The 25,324-nt window shown below is 31.9% G+C and overlaps 1 protein-coding gene across 2 annotated transcripts in view; it reads left to right on the top strand.

The window, feature by feature from the left end:
- The window catches only part of jim, a 42,339-nt gene extending 17,015 nt beyond the window's left edge, over window positions 1-25,324 (top strand). For both annotated transcript variants that reach the window (XM_069845425.1, XM_069845424.1), the window contains exon 4: window positions 1-25,324. This exon is cut by the window's left edge and continues 11,686 nt beyond it. The gene's annotated coding sequence lies outside the window, so the exon portion shown is untranslated.

Genomic DNA, 25,324 nt, shown 5'->3' with positions numbered 1-25,324 from the left:
CAATATTAATTTAATATTACGAATAATTTTCATTTTCCTATTATACAGTGTCGTCTCAGTGGATCAGTGGCTAATAAAAGACAATAAAAATGACAGTTCTACAAATTCAGACACCAGTTGATCACCTTGTACTGCTAATTTTAAAACGTGTGAATTAAACAAAAAACGAAAATATGATAAATCGTACTTGGCTCTTGGATTTACATACATAGACAATAAAATTGTTCCAGACGCTCTTTGTGTGCTATGTAACGAAGTGTTAAGTAACATATCAAAATTCCGTCATCGTCTGTTTGCCACATCAGAAATGAGAATTCAACTTTCTTCCATCTCCCCTCAATTTGATATAAATTTGTGAGACGAGGAAACGACATCATTTTTCATATAAGCAATTTGAAAGCTTTATATATATATGCATGTAATTACTGAAAAAAAATACACGCAGTTTATAAATACTACTGCATGTTTATGAACTCATGGCTATGCATGGTAATTAATGTAGTTGCAGACGTATTGTCGATGTTAAATACGTACAGAATATAAATATGGAGGCATATTAAATTTATATCTATATTAATCTACAGTAGCTATTAAATTAATTAATTTAATTTAATTTGAGAATCTGTGATCTTTTTCAAGTCGAAAGGGATCCATGATCAAAAAAGTTTGGGAACCACTGGTCTAAGACATCGTTGGAGACATTCTTTTTTAATATTGCAAGAAATACGAATCAAACTGACTAAAATATAAAATAGTAAAATAGGTTGAAATTTATCTATTAATTTACAAAAATATTTTAATCTTTCCAGTTCTTTATATTTGTGTTATATTGTGAGTGAATACAATATATTTCTGCTGTTTACGAATTCATAAGTAATTATTCAGCTCAGATTTTGATTACATATAGGTCATGTTGATCTAATTTAATTTTTGTGGCTAGGAACGTTATTGTTTGAAGACCTAGATATTTAAATTTCTTGTTGGAAATCAAATCCAGTTCCACTGAGTTTGTGGTTATAATAGAGACATTACCACTTGAAGTACACTAGGTGATCTAAATATTTAACTTCTCTGCTGGAAATCAAACCGCCATTCGACTGAAAACACTGGGATGTTGACGAGTTTTTAATAGTATTACGTCAAACATCTGCTTACAATCTAAATCTGATACCATCTTATGCAAATATGAAATCTTTTATTATTGCTATATGTTATTTTTGTTATTAACTTTAACTGTATTTGAAAAGCTGGTCATAGTTGCTTCCAGTGTAAATATTTTTCTCGTCTTTCTGTGACAAATTGTAGTTTATTACAGCCATGTGATCAGGCGGTCTCATATTTCATACTGAGTCTTGGTTTCATTTCAAATTCAGGTTTAGGTGTCGGTCAATTTACATATATTAATTTACTGTTTATGTAAAGTACATAAAATTCTAAGCCTTGACTATAACAAGTTGTGGTCTGAGGGAGAAACTCTCAGTTCTTATTCATAGTAGGAAAAAATAGGCCAAACTATCGTGTCTAATTAATAATTAATTTATAAAATTGTTTAGATTTGTGAAATGTGTTTAAAGATCATGCAATATTCAGTTATATTACAATAGCTGTAACAAGGGCCGAGAAGTGCAAATAATCTGATAGCTTTAAGTTCTGATAATGTCATGTAAGGAAACTAGGAATTGTACTGTAACTTTCAGATTTCAAAGTTTTTATATATTTATTTTTAGTAAATATATATAAATATAATTTCATGAATATAAAAATTGTCAGTAGCAGAAAGGAGCAGCTTTAAAATATGCTGTATTATATTTATAAATTTAAGTACAGAATTACGTACCTATGTTTTTATATAATTCTCTTTGCAGTGTGTATTTTTTATTTTTTTATTTTTGAAGAGATGAGCAGCTGTGTTTAATAATTGTTTTACTTGGTTATTTCTCTTTGTATTATAGTTTAAAGGGTAGACGACTCTCTTTGAACATGATTTCTAAGTGAACATAGATTCCATTTTCCTGGAAACTTAAAAATTTTAATAGATATAGCCATTTACTTGACTAATGCAATTATATCATTAAATACCTAGGTCTGTATATTTTTCTAGAAAAGATTGTCATATCCATATGTTGGTATCTTGACAGAGAAATATATGTGTCTAATGCCTACCCACTTCACTTTGCGTGATTCGGGTTCTGCATACTGCAGGTAGATGGCAGGACTGTGACTCATATTCAAATTGCACACCACTTAGGCAGGCCACGTTATGCATTGACAGAGAAATATAGTGACAAATATTCTACGCGCTTTTTGCTCCTGGTCCAAGAAACATCTGCATGAGACGAAAAGTAGCTCTAGTCTTCCAGTGAAATGTTTCTATTCTTGGACGAGCTTCCATATCGCATTTTACAGAAAATAATGCTTTTGCAATATCTTGTGGATGTCAGAATATGCTTCTGGGAGTTATAATGTTTATATTGGTGGAAACGTTAAATTGTTTCGTTTTGGAGAGAGAGGTTATGCTAAACATAACAAGAGATAATCGGTCTGAAATATTCTTGAATTATACGTAATAGAGAAGAAATAGCAACCTTAGTAAAATATCCTTAGCTCCACTGTTGATAGTTATTCATTTTACAATGACTACATAAATGACTGAATTTATGTAACAACAAATACCTTTACAGCAGTAAAAGCTGAACCAGATACAGCTGTTCTCTTATTGATATTATATTAAGATATTTTCTACTTATTTTATAAGTAATCAATGTTGAACACTCTCTAAATAAGGTCTGCAGATGTCTCGAAGCACAATTTGACTCTTGCTTGAATTTTGTATAGTTGTATGTGTCTGTGTGCATGGAATGGTGAACCTGTTGATTTAGTTACTGTAGATAGTTTAAAATGTTGAGATATTATATAGTAAATGTGGCTGTGGAGGATATTTCTGACAACTCCCAGACTTTTTATACTAGTAGAAGCTTTTTTATACAGTGTACATTAATTTTAATGTCAACAGCTGCTGTTTTGAGCATCATGTATTTATTTGAATAGTAGTGACCAGAATGGCAGTATAATTTTTCTTAGATTTTTTTTGTGTATATAATGTTTTCCTGAAAGGATTTTTTTAATTGTTTGATTTATAAAAAGTGATAGCATAATTTTTATTATTAGATGTGATTCAGAATTAAAACTGAAATCTGTTGATTGTGCAATTAAAAGAGTTTTCGGTTGTTCTCTAGACATTAATTGATGTTACCGTAGTGTTGTCCTGCAGGATTACATTTGACGTAGTCCTGCAGGACATGCCACAACATGTAACGTGACTACATCCCTTTAACATTCACAACAATGCATTAGGAAAAGCTGTTCACTGGGAAATACTTTTTATACAACAATTTTCCAATTCTACTAATACTACTGCAACTACTATTATGACTACTGAAGTTCTTAAATTGCGCTTAGGTGAACTGGAGATTTTTGCTAGTTCATTGGAGAGCACTATACGTGACAATCCTGTGCAGCTCTCTGTACTCTTGTCCGTGTTTCACTGTTTTAGTGTGTGTGTTTTTTAAAAATAGATCTAATGATTAATTTTACTTATATATAAAAAATATATATATATATTATATATATACAGAGCGATACGAAAGTGCATGCATGCTGTTGTCGATGCAGTTCCCAAACGTAATGAACTGATAGCTCTCTGTGATAGTTTGTCTCTCTTCTCAGCAGAGAAGAGAACATAGTGTAACTTTAATCTCGTATTGGTGCTGAAAGGATATTGACCATGTAAATACTGTGTATAGTAGTAATAGTCAATTTGACACCAATTTTTCTAAATTTGTTTGTAGCAAAATGTGTGACCGTTGATGAGAACACAAAGGTTTTGAAATGAAAAGGAATCATTTAATGATTCTGTCGGTTTTTTTCTCTTGTACTGTGACTTAGAGTGAAATATGTTTTGGAGTTGTGTTTTATTTTTTTTTGTATGTGCAGGAGCATATATTGTGCATAATTAGAGAAGTGTAAACCATGACTTTTAGATATGTTTTGATGTGTGAAGACAATGGTTAACGACTGCATGTTCTGTTGTAACTTGGTTTGGGAACTGCTGAAGTAACATGCATCACTGAATAGGCCAGGCCCTTCTATAAAACTTTGGCAGAAAGTTTCAGAATTCGAGAGGCTGTACAACCCTCCATTTTTTTTTTTTTTTTTTTTTTTTTTCATACTTGGAGCTTTGCATTAATCATATCTTTACCTCCTGGTTTATATACATTAATTTTGCCAAATATTGTTTCTCGAAAGGGGACAGAAAAATCACATTATCTAATGTAGCCATTTTAAAAGGAAACATACGAAATAGGCAGCAGTGCATTGCACGTGTGAATACAGTAGAGCTTTGATTATTCGAAAAAGTTTTAATCCAATGCCCTTTGTCTTTTAGGCATTGCCCTCAGTGCACTTGAACTACATGGCACTGCATGATGATTAATGGAGCAATGATATAATGCCGATAGAATAATGGAAACACTCCGCTAAACCTTTCTGTCCATTTTTTTCGAATCCAAAATTCCGAATGATTGTTTTCCAGTTCCATTTTTTCAAATGCACATTTCAGAAATTACGTAGTAGTAATGAATTACAACTTCTGCTTATAATAATGGAACAGCAATAATGAAACATTTCTATACTAGTAAATTTTACCAAAATGGAGAGGGAATCTTAGGTAATGAAATCCTTAGAGTCCCTCGATAATAATTGAATTGAGATAATAAGCATACTTCTTCTGATTGGTTGGATCCAACCATGACTTCTGTTAACATACAATTAATAAATCTAGGTACACATATGTACTCAAAAATAAATCGGGTTGATATAATAATCAATCCTTCATTATCTGTAATGTTTAGACCAGGAGCTGCAAAGTCTTTCGTGCACACAAGCGACCTCTGAAGTGTGCTACCCATAAGGACTGTTTACATATCTTGTACCGAGGATGATGGAGGGATGAGTGTATTGAGCAAGGGTTCAACAATTGTGTGAGTGTGTACTATACACTATACGCATCAGGGTTCAGAAATAACTTTATTATTGAAAGAATCTCGATAAATAAACAAATTGTGTCCCATCTGATTTATTTGCAGTATCATAGTAGTAGAAATAAAACTGCTTGTACGTGTACAAGAAATTTATTCTTAAAAACATATATTTAATTCCAAAAAATATACAGTACCTAAAGCATGGTACTTAACGAAAATTTGAATCTTTCTGGCAAACAAAATTAAGAAACTGAAGAACTTCAGTTTTTTGTCAACAGAATATAATAAGACCAATAATTCTTTTTCGATCACAATAGATATTTAATATGGTTTGCACCTTGTTTAAGTCGAAATGTACGAAAACAATTCGTGAAAATTTTTTTCTATTCGTTTTGATTTTGGCAGGTGTCATACTGACTTCTGATTTCATGGACACTTCAAACATAAGTACAGAGCTCTATTACAAAACAGTTTTTTATTTTGTTCATTCGAACCTTATAACAACAAGGTCTGTGTATCTTCAAACCTTATTTTCTGGAAGAATGGGTTTTCTTTGTTTCTTAATTTATTTTTGCAATATCTGAACTAAGATATTTTAATGCTACAAGCAGCAAAACAGTTTTTAATTTTGTATCCTTTATGTTTGCTCTCAGTCTTGGCTTCATACACTTCATTGTAGAGAAAAAATTTTCACAAGCATATGTACTACCAGACATGGACAACACACAGGCTGCAAATCAACATAGTGTTGTTTTAAATTATGCTTTCTTAATATCATGTACTTCTGGCATATTATACATTGGGCGTCTCCCCGTTTTGCATTCCTAAAAAGGAATCCCAGTTGGGGTTAAAACTGTTTGAAGATTTGTGCTTCTCTCCTTCTATGTACACCCTTGCTTACTAGTCTTACCGTCATTAAGGTGCACTTGTTATCAGTGGAACACATATGAGCAAGTGACGGACTGCTACTGACTCATATGTGCAACTTGCTCTTACGCGCGCCTATTGTTGTTCCTGGTCTAGACTCTAGAGTCCCTTTATAATGAGAGTTGAGATGTTGAACCCATCAACAATAAAATTACAATATGTAATGATTTTATAGCACTGAAAATATTAAAAAAATCTATGAAAAGTAAGACCATAGGCTTGCATACTTTATACAGATATTAAACGAATTTGATACATAATTTTGTGATATCTTATGTTACAATTTATTATATATAAGACATAAAATTATTATTACAGCTAGTTTATCACTGAGGAATAAAGAAATTTTGCTAACTTGTATTTACTGGAAGCAAAATGGTTGTAAGCTCTTACTGAACTATGCAACAAGATGGTAGGTGATGTTTGGATCCTGTGTCTAACTTTTACATTCAATTATTATCGAAGAACTCTACGAAATCCGAATGGGGTGGGCTGTAATTATTATTAAACAGTAAAAGATTTCTTCTGTGCCAAATTAAAGATGGAGAGGGAACCTGAGATAATACAGTCAGCACAGAGTAGGCCGAAATAATTATTATTCTTGTGCAAAACTATAGGACAAAGAGGACAACAGACTGCTGCAGTACTTTGAGAACTGTTGGTTACAACTTCATCATCTCAGTCTACAGTCATTTGCTGTAAACAGATTTGTAAAATCCCAGCAAAAGGTCAAATGTAAATATTGTAAACAATTTGCTAAATTTCAGTAAAAAGATCCAATGTAAATATTGTAAAAAGATTTGGAATGAAAGATCAAATGAAAGCCGAATACTAAGTCAGTTACACCTCTGAATAACATTCGGAAAATTGTCCATTTGAAAAATGTCATTTGGAAGAATGGTATGGAATCTCCACGAAAACTTACCACCAAGTACTGTCTTTGTCCATCACAAATTTCACTTGGACTCATTGGGATACGATGTGGGTTACCAGTGTGAAAAGCAGACACTGTAGTGTGAAGAATACTAAACATAGTGCTTCCTTTCTTGTGATTTGCATGATATAATATTTTTACACCCACTAACTGATAATGCGAGGCATGACAGAGAACTAGGCCATTTTACACTTTAAAAGATGGCCTAAAATATGCTAACAAAGTAGGAATAGAACAGTGCTACATTACACTGTCTAAAGTAACAATACTTCACAGAAGCAGATCCGTACTCTTCAAGAGATTCAAGCCAAATGACTTAATCCCCACTCCAGTATAACTACTAGGAGCACTTTGTTTCTGCTCACTTTGAAACATTTGTTGCTGAACTATAGCCATTCGGCTAATGGTGCACCTCTCGAAATGTTACCAGTAATTTTTGTCAGATCATGTACCAGTACATTTCTTCTAGATGACTTAGCATTTGCACAGCCTCACTTCTTGTGAGTATTTTAATGTTAGCCACACAATTTGCCCTGGATTCACATTATTCGCAATAATTGATTATTGAGGAGTTGAATCATACCTATCAGTGAAGTTCATTGACTACTTACAACTAGAACAGTGATTTTATTGGTTGTAATGTAACTCTTCTTCAAATAAAACATTTTTTAAATGATGCTATACAACTACACTGGTATGTGTAATAATGAAATATAATATTTGGCAGAATGAATCTCAATATTAGTTATGACATTACCTGACAGTTTGGTAAAATCTGAGGAAAAAATTATTCAATCAGATAATCGGCCCAAGCAGATTTCAAACCCACGACATGGATCACAAGTCATGCTTCTTACTGCCATGAGACTATGCTAGTGGCAACCTTGTTTGATTACGACTTTTTTGTTTCTGTATGTGATTACGATATTGTATGTATAGCATTCTGCAAACCCACTGTCCTCGTTTTATAGGTGTCAGCTGTTAATTTCATTGTCAATTTCGGGAAACAAACATGGCGTCCATTTAATAATTGTTATTAGGTTATTACATTAAATCAATATGATAGTGTTAAGGAATGATATTTCTTACAGTAAATAATTTTGTTCAAACTTATGACCTAAGAGAAAGATGTTACATGTGATTAGGTTTCATTTTTTAAACGAATTGTCATAGAACGGGCTTAAAATATTTATTTATTATTGTTTCATCTCAGTTCTGTGGAACAAATTAACGATAGTAATCAAAGCTCTGCTGTACTTCAAAGGATTTTTTTTCTCTCCAATTCATGTGTTACATTGAAATACATAACATCTTCCTTTATGTTTAAAAATAAATAATCCTCTACTCAGAAAAATATTAAGAATAGATAATAAATATGGAGAAAATATCTGAACTGTATTTTGAGGCTCGTAATTTGTGGTACAATGGAATTGTGACAGTGCCACTAAAATTTCCTAACACTTATTTAAGTTGCAAAATACTTGGGAAAATGTAATAGTTCAGAATTAAATATAAATAAGATTTCCCACAACAAAATCTTGTTACAGTGTTGAGTTTATTTCATGTAATCATATTGACGTGGTAGGGAAAGGTTGATACAGATCATTTCAATGTAAATATTTTAGGTGAATGACATTAGCTCCATTGGCACTAATTGCAGGATCAAATGCAATTCATAAATATAAAGTAAATTATTCAGAAGTTCCGTGATAAAATTGCTATTATTATGTGCAGAAAGAGTGTTATGAAACAAACTGTAGTTTGTCTTTATTTTATTGGAAAGCAAGGGGCATTTGTGTCTTTTTTTTTTTTTTTTTGTGAGAGGAGGGAAGTCAGAGCAAAGAGTGATCTATAAATTAAAATTGTGTTATTTTCTGTATTATTCATTGCATATTATGGGTAAATTTGTTATTGACAAACAACTCACATCGCTTGGAAGCATATTATATACTCCTAGACATGCTGGTATAAAAAATTGAAAATTTACCTTGTGTTTCCTTTTAAAATGAATACTGAACTATATCACATTCTCCTAAATGGTACTTTGTGCCATGCAGGGTACAAACTGGTCCAGTTATATTTGACTTTTTAGCAGTCAGGCTAATTTCCAACCTTTGTCATTTTCCATAAGCCAGTAATTATATTTTGATTTGTAAGAAACAATTCATGTCTTCGTATTAGTATAATACATGCTCCCTACTTTTGTAATGTTCCTACACACATTTTTGGACTGTTAAGGTGCAGTTCAATGAAAGTTCCTGATGATGATGGTGATGATGAAAAATATCTTAAATAAGAACCACAATGCTTTGCAGACGACAATGCAGAATGTTCTCCATGATCATCAAAAAAGACTGGCAACAATAAGAATGCAACACAATTTTTACTGAACTATTGTAAATTCAATAATGTTTATATATATTTGTGTTTGTTGGAGATGTGAGTGCGCCTGCTATTTCATTTCATGCAGCAAATAACAGGGATAAATAATAGGTCACGTTCTTGAATTACAGTTTCTGTTGCTTTGCTCAGTTTTTGAATTTCAGACATTAATGGTTGATGTCAAAACATGTTGTAATAAGATTCTGTAACTTAGATAAGAATCTTGAATTTTTCTGTGGTTTTAACGAGAACTGGTCTTGTGTTTTAAGACGGTCTCTTTTGACAGTGTTACTATAATACCTCTCATAACTAATTTCCATACTGTAGTGTTTTAACTATTAAAATTATCATCCCGGTCAATGAGCAGAAGTTGATCAGTATTCTCTCATCTTGCCATCACATCGTGAGGAATTTTTAGCAAATAAAATGACATTTCATTAAACAGATACTTGGATATGGTTATTTCCATATTACACAGGTCACACGAAGCTCTTAATATTGTAAAATGCTATGATTGATTGCAGTTTTGGGCTGTCTTTGACATTTAATTGGTTTTGAGCTCAAATTTTGATATTTAATTATGCATTCTATTATGAATATGTATTTTTTTTTATTATAAATTATCAGTTATATTCTGTACATCACATTATAATGGGAAGTATTTGCTCAAGAGTACAAATACTTAATATCGTACATATATTATACATTAAAATCTGTTATTCACATGTATGTGATTATTTTTTTCCCTCTGCAGCATTAAGTTGGTTTAAATGGTTAAATTATGATTTATACCATTCGTTTTAGCCTTTATGGGGGAATGAGGTCTGGAATACACAATGGCATATTAGCTGTTTAGTGATGTGCAGTTACATAACAAGTATACAACTGCTTCTTTGAGGCAGCCACGAGTCCAGTGAAGTGCTTATAAACTGTTCCTAATATGAATGCATCAAGTTGGTTTGGGGTGAATAATCCATAAGAAAAACAACAGCTACAACTTAATGTTTGGGGAAAATAACCTTCTATTGCATACTTACATAATTAATCTGTTACATTTAGGTGGATCCTCTTTTCAATATGTAGTTTTTTTCCTAGTGCAAAATACTCCAGTTAGCATTTAATCTTGGCCAACTCTTTTCAACTTTTGAAAGAGACATTTTTCTTGATTATCGTATATGTATTTTATGGAATAATTAATCAAGGTCCAAATTGTTCTATCACTATTGAATGCAAGCTTCTCATTTATATCATATCTAGGATGTTATCAATGTTGAATATGAACATTCAGAAAATAAGAGATGGCTAGGCCTCAGAAGATATTTTTGATGATCCATGTATCGTATCAAAAACTGGAATGTGGGACTGTATAAGAATTATGTAATATAAGATCATTAAAATACGGAGGCGAAGTTTTTTGTTGGCAATAGCACAACTCTTTTCGACAAATAATAGTAAATTTAACAATTGAAGACAAATTTATTTCTTTGGTGATTGCAGTGGAAACAAATTCTTACCTCTTCGATTTTAAAAGAATGTACAATCTTCATTTATGCGTTCTTGAAATTGTTTTTATGGTTAAAATAATAGACTTCCAAACATACGGAAGAGGAGAAGAGTGTAGGAATTTCTTGAGAATGTGCAAGATGTGAGTGAGAAACCGTTTATATTTCAACAGTTAATTTATTTTATTTGTGCACTGCATTTAGATATTAGTATAAAACCGAAATTATCACGAATTTTATGAAGACATTAATCATTTAAAGCCTGAATTTGTGTGAGAATTTTAGTCTTGTGTATTGTGAGACAGTATTTTAATCTGATCGACTCTTCTGGTTTCATCCATTTGTACAAAATAAATTACTTTATTCAGTTGTTCGAAAGCATTAAACTTAGGTGCGGTGAGAGAGAATCAATGGATTGTGTTACAGAAGTCCATGGTCTAATATAAAGGCTATTTTATTATTTTTAAACTAACTTGAACTTCAAGATAGTTTTATCAACTTCGCACATAATTTGAAGAATATGATAAACACTTGAGTTTGTATATAATCAGTGTTAACAAATTACAAATACGTAATATCTGAAACTCTTAATATGTGTCTGTGCAACACATGGACATACTTTCTTCCACTTGAGTACCGATAGTAAAATTTAGCAACTTAGAGAAGAAATTTAAAACAGTTTGGAGTAAAAATTAAGTTGAACATATCCTGGATTGTAAAATAGCAGTAACTAATGATAATTTACATTGTTGTCTGCCCTGACTTGCAAAGTTTTTGTTATAATTAATTTATAATTTAAAATTAAATAATGAACAGAACATTGGTATTTCAAAATTAAAATCCGACTTTCCTAGTCATGATATTGAAATTAATATAATTAAGTTATTAAATGTATATAGTATTGTAAAATCGTCATACTTACTATAAAATTTATGCGATATTGTTCATTAACATCACTTGTTCATTGAAGACGTAAACTATAAATGTTGAATGCAGACATTTATTTGAGTAGTGTTAGAAAAAGACTAATCAGTACTTTTAACATATAAATTGAAGTTCAGGAGTTTGGCGTATAATTAAATTTCTTTGGACCAACTATATGAATTGATCACCCTTACTTACGTTCTGGGAGTGGAAGAAATTGTTTGTATAAATTGAATCTAGACGCACATGTTAAATATTGTTTCTTTCTTCCCTTTGCCCAGAGACAATTTTTCGTTCCGCTGTTGCTTTAACTACATGTGGAACTCTATTGTTTTCACTGCCTTTGATTACTTTCTGATAAATATACGCAATTGTTAAATCATGAGAGTTATAAACAATAACTTAGATAGGCGCAAGAAATTGCATAAGGTGAATGATATGAAGTAGTTTGAGAAAATGTATAATTTTTGAAGTGCTGAACAAGGGTGGGGGAGGGCGTGAGGAAAATATATGTATATTAATGTTGCATAGGTACAAAACGTTACTGCACTATATATACTGTGCTGTAACAGTCAGTAATTTAGTACCAGTACCATTTTTTTTTAATAAAAACTCGTTCGTTACATTACAACTCTCAGTTTTCACATTGAATATCCAAGGGGAAAGATATCTTTAATTAACTTATAATGGAACATTTTGGAAGAATAACAGAAGCTTAAATAAGGATAGAATGTTCCTGCTCCCTGAATTGACTGTTGAGGATATGTCAAAGAAGAAAGCTGTCTTCATAAAATCAAATTTCAGGATTCGCTTTCTCTGTTTCTTTTGTGTTTACATTTCATCGTCTTACTGTTTATAAAACGGATTGGTTTTTTATGGTTTCATGTATCTTGCAAAAAAAAAGTGAACTATTTTGTTCTTTGGTTGAACTTCATTTATTCTGATTAATGCATACAAAGCAGATTATATTGTGTAATTAAGAGAATTCCCCTTCATAAGGCTTGGCTTGCTCGTTGTGCAGAAGTTTTTATATAAACACTAATAATTGGGAGTGAGGATAGTATTTTTAGGAATTTTAAGTTCAAACAGATAGTATTTTTTAGCAATTTTAAGTTCAAATTCAATATGTACTCTACATTTATATATAAAAATATTTCATTCCATATTCTCATAATACATTGTTGTTACATAAATGTAATCAGTTGGGCCTTATTCTATTTTTTTCGTAATGTATACATAAGTTTTCTAAAACAGTTTTGTATGAGACACTTAGCCCGGTACTTGATGTTTGCTGTCCGAAAAAAGATGTTCGAACTCTTAATATCAATTAAAAAGTAACAAGTCAATTGTATATTTTCTGAATGAAGACAACAACTACAGAAATATTAATTTTGTAAATGCCAGGGATGGGACAATAGCAGCCATTTCTCCACTCTTAAGAAAGCAAAGAATATATTATGTGCAATTTAAAATTATAAATTTTTTTATGTAATTTCATACTTTCTGTATTGTGAAATGAAGAGCAACTTTGTGTAAAGTATCATATAGTGATAAGATTTTATATATAAAATTGTTCTTGCTAGATACTGAACAAAGTTACATTTTTTTTTTATTGAAGTTCTTGTACATTTAGCACATTTAAGTTTTTTTGTTATTGGCTCTGAAATTAAAAAAAAAATCTATATCTATGTTGTAAAAACATGTGAAGTGATGGATATTTTAATAGATTAAGAGTATGAATATTTATTAATTACAAATGAACTACAAATGGGTTTTTGCTCGGTGGTAGTTACAGAAAAATTGATGATATACAAAAACGAGACATATTGACAGAAAAACTAAAGCAGTACAGAGTAGGAATATAAACAAAACGAGTCTTTTCATAGACTTGTGATTGTATATTTTCTTCTTCTTTCTCTTATTTCAGCAAATAAGAGAAAGAAGAAGAAAATATACAATCACAAGTCTATGAAAAGATATGTTATACTACAATATACACTCTTCATTACTAACATTTTCAGCATCCCCCCCCCCCCCGGCCCTTCATTCTAGTCACTACACATTAACTGCACTTCTAATCTGGTCACTAAAACTTACTGAGCTGGTTCTGTAGCTCTCTGCACTTACACAACTACACACTGCTCATTCACTTTCACTGTAGGCTTAACTCATTACTCGGTCACTGTAACCCACTGAATTGTCTCTGTAGTTCTCTGCACTTACACAACTACACACTGCTCATTCACTTTCACTGTAGGCTTAACTCGTTACTCAGTCACTGTAACCCACTGAATTATCTCTGTAGCTCACTACACTTTCACTACAGCATACTGTAGGCTTAAGTTGGTACGTAAATACAACAAAATATGCTGTGATCAATAACACTCTTCAGTCAATATGACTTTCATTTCATCAGTTCAGATTATTTCAAGAATACATACACATTAAGATTTCAGTATTTTCTGTGCAAAAGTTGGATTGACTGTCAGCAAATACATTTGAATAAACGGAAAAACCTCTCCTACTTTTCACATTCTTTGCTGGAAACCACATTGCTTCAAGAGACAATTACAGTGTTATGTAGTCTTTCAGTAATTCGGTAGGCACCTTCACATCATCACTCTCTCTACAGGTGGGCAGGAAGTAACTTGGTATTAAAAAGAGCATATAAAATCTACATTTACAACGCTAATTTATTGAAATTAATTTTATTTGTACATTATGAAATGGGAATATGGATGCATACCTCAAAATTCAATGTAGACATCTGTGGCATTGACAAGTTTCCTCAAGCAGCCGGGAGTGGAATCCACAGTCTTCTGGAGGAAGTTGCGTGGAACATTGGTGATCATGCCGCGAATCCGTGCTTCCATTTCTTCCATTGTGCGAGGTTTCATCTGGCACACCTCATCTTTTGCCCAGCCCCATAAAAAAAAAGTCACAGGGTGTTAGGTCAGGACTTCTTGCAGGTCATTCATGAGGTCCATGTCACTCCAGCCAACATCTCGGAAACTTCTCATCCAACCACGTATGCATGATATTTGCAAAGTGAGGTGGTGCACCTAGGGTGATCAGACGTCTGGAGTTCACCGGACATGTCCTGCTTTTTTTAACATTTTGTGGGTGTCTGGCCAGCTTTTTACGATAAAGCCAAAATGTTCGGCTTTCTGCCTTTCAACAGCATAATGTACCAAATATTGAAATACAGTACTATATAAGATAAAATCTGAGGTCAGAAGTCGTTATAATATGCATTTTATGAATTCTGTGCTCTAAAAGAATTTGTTTTGAAGCAAGATGAATTTTTCTTGAAAGCAATAGATATACAATGGAGTACATTTTTTGAATAGGTTGTGAATGTTAAGTGATTCCAAACTTTGCTGTATATATGTCAATTCTTTTTTTCAATAATTGCAATGTTGAAAGGATATTTTCACTAATCAACACCCAGTGGTCAGACGAAAGGAACAGACTATCAGCAGTAGGAGGAATAAAGAGTATTCTAACAGTACAATATAATTTGAAGTATTTTACATGTAAAGAATTTCATACCCATTTATTGAAATCCCAAAGCTACTGAAGGATTTCCTCTTCATGTAAGTACGAACAGTGAAATTTAAGATTAATAACAATGGATAGCTTTGGTAGGCCTACTGTGTTTGCCTATTGTTTTTATTGTTCTCAGTGAATGAAAAGGAATTTAATGTGTTGTCGGACTTTTTTTTTTTTTTTTCAAAATGTCCTGCTTTTTTCCTTCAAATGTCCTGCTTTTGAACTTTTTGATCTGGTCACCCTAGATGCACCATCCTGCATAAAGATAATGTCGTTGATGTTTTCCCATCTGTGGGACAAGGTGATCTTCAAGCATCTCACGGTAGCATTCTGTGTCCATGGTGTCATACAGAAGATATTGCCCAATGATACTTGTGGCCCTCATTCCACACCATACAGTCACTTTCGGACGAGACTGCATCTTCTCCACTGTCATACTGGGATCTTATGCCACTCAATAATGGCAGTTGTGTCGATTGACGAAACCTCTCACATGAAATACAGCCTAGTCACTCCAGAAGATGTTTGAAATAGTTGACACCAATTCTCATGCCAACTCAGCATCAACTCCCGATACTTCATTCTGCGATCTCAGTCTTTTAGTGTCAGCTACTGCATGTAATGGGGTTTCCATGGGCAGTAGGCTAATTCAATTCTTTCTGCAACACCTGACGTACTGCGTACCTTGTGAGCCCGCTTTCACGAACGGCCTGACGTGTTGATTTAGCTGGCTACGATTGAACATTTCCCGCACAGTCGCCACTTTCTCCTCAGACCAAGACGTGGATGGACGGCCAGTTCTTCCTGCATCCCGTGGCCATTATTTTCCTATGACAATTCTTTATTGCCTCTGGACGGATTGTGGCATTCCTTCCCTTCACAAAATGCCACCATCTCTGTACAAGAACGGAATTCCACACATCATAGCATGTAGCAATCTGCGGTTGCTCACAAACAGGCAATTGGCCATCTTTGCTATTGCTATCTTTCATGATTACCATCTGTACTACCGATGCGCGAAAATTTAAATCTATTTAATGATCTATATGTACACAGTATTTTCATTATGATTCCATTGATATTACAAATTCTACAGCCACTTAATAATACCCAGTTACTTGCTGCCCACACTGTATAACTGGAATTGCTCTTACTCGAATATGCAATGCCATATATCCTTGAAGAAAAATGTTGGTCACAATACTTGAAAATGAATTTTCTGTATCCTCTTCATGATGTTTGTGTCCATTGAAGCTATTAAATTTTGTTGTATCCTTTTTGTAGCAAAGATGTATAAGATTTCACTGTTAAAGTGCAATTTCGTTGTGTTTTTTTTTTCTTCTTCTTCCACGAATTGAACTGATAACGCAAACACTAAAACCAAGATATGCACTAGAAATGTTTTGCCAAAAAATTGCTCATGTTGTTTCTATATAAATTGGCTTCCTATGTAAAATATCCACAATTCTCAAATTATATTTCTCTGCTATATAAAGCAGTGATTTCCTAAATCATGGGCTTGCCTAACACGATCGTAAATCGGAGTATGCCAAGAATTCGTCCACAGTATTTTGAGTTTAGTATTCTAGTCACTGAACCACCATGGCAGCTGGTTTTTTAAAGCTGTTTGACAAATATTGCAGATTAGAAAAAAAAATTGTATTTGCATTAAACAAAATTCTGAAGTATGTAATAGTAATAAACTAAGAAAATATAATTCCGTGTAATTAGTGTAAAATGTGCGAAGAAATAAAAACTTAACTAAGGGAACAAAATATAATGTACAGAAAATTATAAAAACGTCACTTGCATTCTTTTTTTTTTTTTTTTAATTTCTTATCTTTCAAAGGTAGTCTACATTATGTATGTTTTCCTCATTTCCGAAAAATGCCCCTAATACCAAGTATTATGACGAAAAATATAAATTTCGGTATTTTTAAAAATGCGTGTTTTCAGCATCTATGATACAGCTTTTTTTTTTTCCGCCAGTCTATGTAACTTATATTATTCATATTCAATACTTAACTAGTCCATTTGAAAAGTATGCACGTGGAATGTGAAGATTTTATCATCCTCCTTCTTTCGTATGTATTATATACATTATGGTCGACTGCAATTTGATTCCAACTTTTTGTCTTGGAATTCTCTTTGAATGTGTTCTTTCCAAGTCTTCCAATAATTATTTAACCTCTTGGAATTATTAGAATTTTTACTTGTTTATTTCAAGCTTTTAGCAGAAATTTCACACAGTTACAGTGTATACCATATCAGCTCATTTTGAAATGATACTTAAGGAATGGCAAACGTGTAGCTATATGTATTTCGAAAAACTTCAGTTCAGTTGAATATTTTTAATATCGAAATTTAAGAACTTTGTTGTAGTAGCTTGGAGTGACTTTCAATCAGCAAACTTTCTCTTACTGTTCATCTGTGGCAGATACGAATACGAAGTGCCTTTTATTTCATCTGACATAAGACAGAAAATTGACTTGACTTACTTAAACTGCAATTTAATGTAGTGTGCTTGTGAATTTGTCAACAAAAACGGATCTGTAAGAAAAGTCTGTCACATTATTCATTTAATGCAATATACGTGAAGCGGAAGTTTTATTTTTGCATGAAAATTGTAATGAAAAATATGTTGTGTACATGATGGTAAGCAATATGAATAACAGTCTCTATTAACTACTTTCTTAATGTTGTAACTTGAGATCACATAAACAAAGGGGCTTTTTTTAATATAGAAGTATATTTTGAATAATGTAACTATTCTCTGCTTAAGCCAACAAGAAACTCGCCTTAATTCTATATTTAATTGTAAAAGATTTCAAGCTTGCTACAAGAAAAGTATTTTACTTGCATTTGTCTATCTTCTTTCAAAGACACAAAGAAGATGTTAATATGACAGTAGTTCTCAAATTATCTTCAGTGGCATTACATGAACGTAACATTATGGCAAACAACGTTAATTTGTTATACTAATGTTAAACAATTGAGAATGTTCATATTTCTGTGTGATTAAGTGAAACTTCCTGTTCTCATCATGTGATTAACTTGTATTTGCCACTCAAAACTCTAGTTAGCAGGGATCGAAACTCTTTGAACCTTGGTCAGTCAACCATATAAATGTTTTTGAATCTTTAGTATAAATGATCTTTATAAAGTGAATACACTTTGTCACACTGCCAAACTTTTTATAAGTTCTGAAAATAATTTTCAAGTGCACGAAAAGCTTTAGCCAGTTCTAAATATAAAATGAAGAGCATAAAAATGTCACCTTATTCTCGCATCTCAACGATATTTTATTGAGGTTGGTCTTATTAGTAATTTATTACAGACTTCTCTTGTGTGCAAATAACTCTAAATGTATCCTCTCCTGTTGTATTTTGTCATTTTTATCCTTAAATGAATTCATTACAATAAGAGATGTTACATATAAACATGTTGATAAATTGTTTACCATACATTTAATTCTTTTTCCTTCAATTTCATTGCACTTCATTTTACATTATTTGTCTTCGTGCAAAAAGAAAATATAATTAAAAATATGTTTTCAATTACACATTTTCTATTTCTAATGTTGTGTATATTGACAACGAATGTGGTCCATATATTCGTGTTATTCCATTTGCATTGCTGCACCAGAAATCAGTACATGTTACTTTTCTTATTGTGTGTGCGAGCAGTAATTTCTCATACCTTCTTGCCCATTACATCAAACAGTTCAAGTTTAAACTTTCAGATTTACTGCATGGAAGCTTAGCATACTTCCCTCCTGTGGATGGTAAATGTAGCATTCATTAGAAAAAATTGGTATCTTGGGATCACTTGCTGTACATTCACAAAGTTATTACATACTATTGAAGGCCCCTCTTGGACATTTGTTACTATGAAGTGAAAGAAAATGTATATTTCTAACACTGTTAGTATAATTTACATCTCTTCCATTTCTTGCTAGTCTTTGGTACCATGCTCCATTCATTTGCCATCTCTTGGATTGTCATAAATTCCATCAGTAGATGTTTTGGGACTGGCAACAACATTGCCAACATGACTGTTTTCCAGGTAAAGACATTGTTATTGTAACATTTCTTTCAGATGTCTATCTTTGACATATTCTATGTTTACATGTCTTAGAGTTCATATTCGTTTTTAATCATTAATAATGATTTCATTCTGAGGCAAATTTCGTTCAAAGTTCAGATAGCCTGTACCTACCCCAGATTGTTATACCACACATATTTACGAACTTCTGTCTTAAATTATAATTTGATAGACTTCTTTTTATAAGTAAAACATACATTTTATGCTCCTATTTTTCTTAAGATAAACACATATTTGAAGACTTAACATTTCCTCTAAAGTACAATGAAAAATATCCAACTTAGTTATCTGTGTTTCATATAATTTACTGTATTTAATTTTACTTTGAAATTTAGAAATCCCCTGTTTCAAAATGGAGAATTATTTCTTTCCTGTTACTGTCTATTATGTATTAACAGCAGGAAGTCACAGTCTAGATACACAATCACAAACCTCAGGAAGTGCGTATTATGGACACTTTGGTACAAAACATTTCCAGCTAATTGCTGTTTTTTGTTATTAATATCATCATTGTTATAAAATTAAGATATTATATGTATCCAATGCCTTTAAAAAATCAATTTTTCTTTATATTTTTTCAATTACATTTTGTTTTACTTTATCCCGCTTATCTGTAAAGAAATGTAATTTTTATTATGAAATTCTTTGTTGTCGAATCTACTGTTGTATATGTTTCCCATTTTGTCATTTATTACTGGATAACTCAGTTAAGAAAATGACATTTGAATGTGGTGTATATTTTACATTCTTTTCATACTTCCAGCTTTTCACCACATGTTACCTTTTCCTTTTAAATTTTTCAAAGAAAGAGAATAAGTAGTAATTATAATCGACTATCTTCACAAATACTTCAGTTAGCATCCATATAGGAATATTATCTGGTGATACACTTGAATATAATTAAGAGTTACAAACAGTGAGCATATTTCTTATTTGTTACAAAAGTCTATTCTGGCAGTCTATTCAGTTCATTTTCACTAGAGTAATAATAACATTATGTTGTATATTGTGACCAAACTTTCAGCCCCATCAGCGAAATACTGAACTTTAAATATTTTGTGTCATTCTTGACAATTGCTGAGCGCATATAGTACCAGATCTGCCAATCTATAAGAGATGAAATGCGGAAGATGGATATTTAGTAGAGGATATCCTTTTTAATAATAGTAATAGCAATGAAATGAAAACATAACACACACTAAAGTTATATGATCACCTCGAAATTCCAGAGAATATTGTGTCAATGCAGTATAACAGAAGTTGTGAGCTAATTGCAGGTGACTTGCACATTATACATTATTATTAAGTCTATAATTTAACTACAAACTGATGGCAACAAACTTACAGCAGTGCCCACTTCTGGTACAGCTCATCTCTTTGCTAGCCAGTACTTCATTTCAGGACAAACACCAAACTCTTTTAACTCTCTTTCACTGTAACATTATTTTATTTTGAGCTTCATAGTAGAACTGATGGGCAGACCACTTGAAATTAATTGAATGGAGCTGAAGTCGGGAAATCTCAGAAAATTTGCAACACTTGTAATAATATAACGAGAATCTTTTAAAACTATCAATTCGCAAGTTGGCCACTTACCGGCGCAATTCCCTCACAACCACTGGCATATTCTTTCATGAACTCATTGCTCCACAACACTTCACTGATATTCCCTTCTATAAAGTTACTGTGTAGTTGCGAGCTGTCTCGTACTGTGGGTAGATCAGATCAGTCATGAGTCACGCTTCATTTGGAGCATTGCAGTAGTGTGTTTTGTTGTGCATTAGTTAGATATTCACTGCATCATCATAGGCTATATTCATTTTGAAGATGTACATAAAGTGAAAAATATTGTGCAGTAAAACGAGACAAAAATTTAGATGTAAATTTTCAAACAGCCCAAAGTAAAGTGTAAACAACTAATCCTCACACTTTAAATGAACTAAAAGAAACATTTAAACAGAAATTAGGTGCATTAGTACAGAGAAATTGACGTGTGTAAAGTTTATTAAGAAGATGTGGATTGTACATCACACAAAATGGGCAACACTTTCAGTACCTTCTGTGAAAAGGGTAAGTACCAATTAATTAACAAATTTATTTATTAATGTATAGTACTCTTATAGAGTGGAATGCAGGGGAATGCCAGTGAAGTGTTATGGTACTGTGAGTTCACAGACGGATATGCTGCCAGTTGCGAAGTGGTCATGCTGGCAAGCTGTGGACTTGCGAACTCAGTTTTTAAAGATTCTCACTGTACCAGAATTTCTGAATAGAAATGGTTTGGAAAGACTTCAGTTTAAAAATAAAAAGGAAATAAATTGGATAAAATCTGCTTTAAATACAGATATTAGTAAGTTGAAAAAGCAAGACAACATACTTTTCTTATTTAAAATTTTTAATTTAAATCTGTTAGCGTAACATGGCCTGAGGATTTAAAGTTTAATATTAATTTTATTACTTCTTTTTTTGTAAACTTCGCTCATGAGTTTCTCTGCTCAGATTGATCTATTAGACTTTTAAATGAGGAAGCAAACTTCTGTTTGACGTGAAATCTTTTACTGTAAGTTTGACATTAATACCGTTCATTAAACTGAAGAACAATAGGCTGGATATACACATAACCACAAGCCTCAGGACAAACTCGTATTATGGACACTTCCATACTAAACATACCCAACCAAATGCACTATTCTGTTATTACATCTACACCAGGGTTTTTTCTTTAGTGTGTAGTAATAAAAAAAAAAAGGCAACAGAATACGTAAAAACATTAGTCTACAGGTAATATTCATGAAAATTTACATTGTATAAGTTAATTGAAACAATTACAAAATAATAGTAATATAAGCAATTATACTAGAATTATGTACGAGTAGAAGGAATGTGAAAGAATGTTTGTAAAAATCATCACTATCTTACAATTTATTATTCTTTGTTGTGGCGTTATTCTCAGAGCTGTCTTCTTGACATTTTTCTCAGAATGGCTTAATATGCCAGTGAAATAACTAATCAAAGTCACGAAACTTTAGAAATTAAACTCGCTATAGAAAATACTAACTCACCAAGTTGGCAACTCTAACCATTGTTAACAAGCTTGCTAACCATTCGATTTTTAATACAGTTACATGCAGTTGAAATCTGCAATAAATTGTTACCATTGTCATTATTTCCAGAGTCTGGCATTTAATCTAATGAGTCTTATCTAACATTTGAAATAATAATAATAATCATCATCAGTGTCTTCCCAGAAATTTCGGTGTCGGTTTGTGCAGTACCAGTAATAAAAATGTTAAAAAAAACCTCTGATTAACACTGATATGAAATTGAGAGAGTATATGCATTCAGTGCCTTTAAAAAAATCAATTTTTCTCCTATATATTTCTTCATTGATATTTGGTTGGTTACTGGTGGTTACAGAACATGTTAAGGTTCTGCTTGAGTGCTTAAGTAACTGCAGTAGAATCCCTCTTATCTGGCTCCAAAGGGATCAGGCTAGTCTGAATACGAGCTTTTGCCAGATAATTGAATAAATACCGGTATTACAAAAAAAAAAAAAAAAAGTTCGTATTTCATGGTGCCAAATGTTGAAACTGCAGCCATGTGAAGTTTATTTCTCTGTCACTTCCTCATAACTGAATAAACATAAAAACTGTGTGGATTTTCCTTATTAAAACACATCGCACAACACAAATAATACACTAAATTTAGGTTCGAATGTTCACTGAAAATGAAAGTTCCTGCAAACTTTCTAATGTGGCAACACCAATGGTCAGAACATTATTTACTGTATGGATTTTCTTTATCATGACGCATCCCACAACACAAATATTACACTAATTTTAGGATCGAATAGTCACTGAAAATGAAAGTTCGTACGAACTTCGTAATGTAATAGATTTAAACTTTTTTTTTTTTTTTGGTTCAGCCAAAAGTGCTGTTGTTTTGGTATTGTCAGTTACGAGGAATTTTACTGTAACTACTTACCCTTCCTCTCTCGTTTATTTTAAATGCTAATGAATAAATAATTTAGTAGTAGGACAGTAGAAGAATCTCTTATCCATGGTAATGAAAAGAGTCGACTGAATAGTTAATAAAAAAAAAATAGGCTAATTCTTATCATGAAAGATTTTCATGAATTACTCGCATAATACTTACAATTTCGTCCTTTTAACATGCTAGAAGTAGATCAGAAGTTCATTAATTTAAGGCCAGTTGTCAATGACTGGCTTTTAAGGGCCAGGGAAACTCCTTGTAATGGCTATCTATAGAAAAATAGAAGTAGTAGAGGTCTCATGTTGTGGCTTTACATACATTATGCTTTATTCTTGTTTTTCATTAAATCTTGCGTAGTTGTAATGCCAGTCTTCTATTCTGATGCGAGATGAGCCACAGGTTATTTCCCAAATTGCTTCATTATTTGCACTTTTTTTTTTTTTCGATACTTAGCACAAAATTTTGTGGAAGACATTTTGCATAAAGTTATATAGTACGGCAGCCACTTGAACAATAGAACAAGGGCTGAATGATGCACGGGTTTGTAATAATTATGTGGAAGTTTTTGGAGCCATTTCTTTGGAAGCATGTAGAGACTATTTTAGAAGTTGGGAAAATACCTCTCCCACAAGTAACTGTTTCTGTTGCCACCAAGAGTAGCATTCCTACTACGTACTGTGTAATAATAAAGGCTTGTAATAACTCCCTCTAGAATAAAATACCTACTAACATAATGTAAGCCTACACAAAAAAAAAAAAAAAAAATAGGGAAAGAAAAGGACAATTGGATAATCTGCTGATCGGTTAATAGGATGATGGACAATCAGGTTTCTACTGTATTTGGCAGTTTATTGATCACTTATATCAGGACTAATTTTAATGCATTGCAGAATTAGGACAGTTACTGAAATCACAAATTTTGTTTTTCCAATCACACATTTCAAACTTGTTTAAAAATTTTAATGGGATATATCTCCTATATAACTTCAATTCCTAGATATAGGACACCAGTTAGATTTCTTCTACCAGCCTTGTTCAAAAAAGTTCTAAATTTTATTAACACGTTATTCTGAGATCAGGAAATTCAAAATAGATTGATTTAACAATCTTATGTTACTGTTGTCAATACTGAATATTCGATTTTAATAAATAGACTTTGTATAGTGAATTATTGTTTAATTTACATAGATAGTCATAAAACTCATCTGTTTCGTTTTAGAGTATACCGGTAACAATCTTGTCATATGAGAGCAATATTGAGTGTTACCACTAACCAAATTATATTAAATCCCTTTCAACACTTCTGTATTGTTTATTAATTTGTAATCTAACTAATAACAGTAAATACAATTCACTTTTGCTTAGATCATAAGTTATGTTTGTTTCAAGTGTGTACAGAGAATTTTCACAACTTAGGTAAGTTACTTTTATTGTTTTATTACACTTATGTTAACCATAAGGTAAGAAAAGGGTTGCCCAAAGGACACAGCATACTCTGAATATAGAAACAATTTCAATACATAACATAATATATAAGTTTCCAATATAACCAAAGCAAAATATACATAACATTAGAATTTCTGTCACTTCATTCACTATTCGTACAAATAATTCTAGAGAGTCCATTGTCCATATAAATGGTTTCTGAGAATTTGTGCAGAATATTTATCAGCAGTAATAGTCAAGAGTTTTTAATATACTGGTTGGGACATTAAATCTCTTACAAAATCCAGAATGTCATTATTCATGAGCATTCTCGGATTCTTTTGTTATATTTTGTCAAATCTAGAACCAAAGAAGTTTAAAATGTATGTTTTAAACTGGAAACAGTTGAGATAAGAGACTTCTGCAATATTTAATTGCAGTTAATTACGTTACGAAATTATATGATAAATAACTATAATTTTCAGAACCTTTTATTTACTTAAAATATGATAAAAGTTAAAAAAAAAATAAAAAAAAAGAAA

Source organism: Periplaneta americana, chromosome 14, assembly GCF_040183065.1.
Source record: "Periplaneta americana isolate PAMFEO1 chromosome 14, P.americana_PAMFEO1_priV1, whole genome shotgun sequence".
NCBI lineage: Eukaryota > Metazoa > Arthropoda > Insecta > Blattodea > Blattidae > Periplaneta > Periplaneta americana.
Note: the sequence above shows the minus strand (reverse complement) of the source record. Positions and strands in the feature narration are given on the sequence as shown.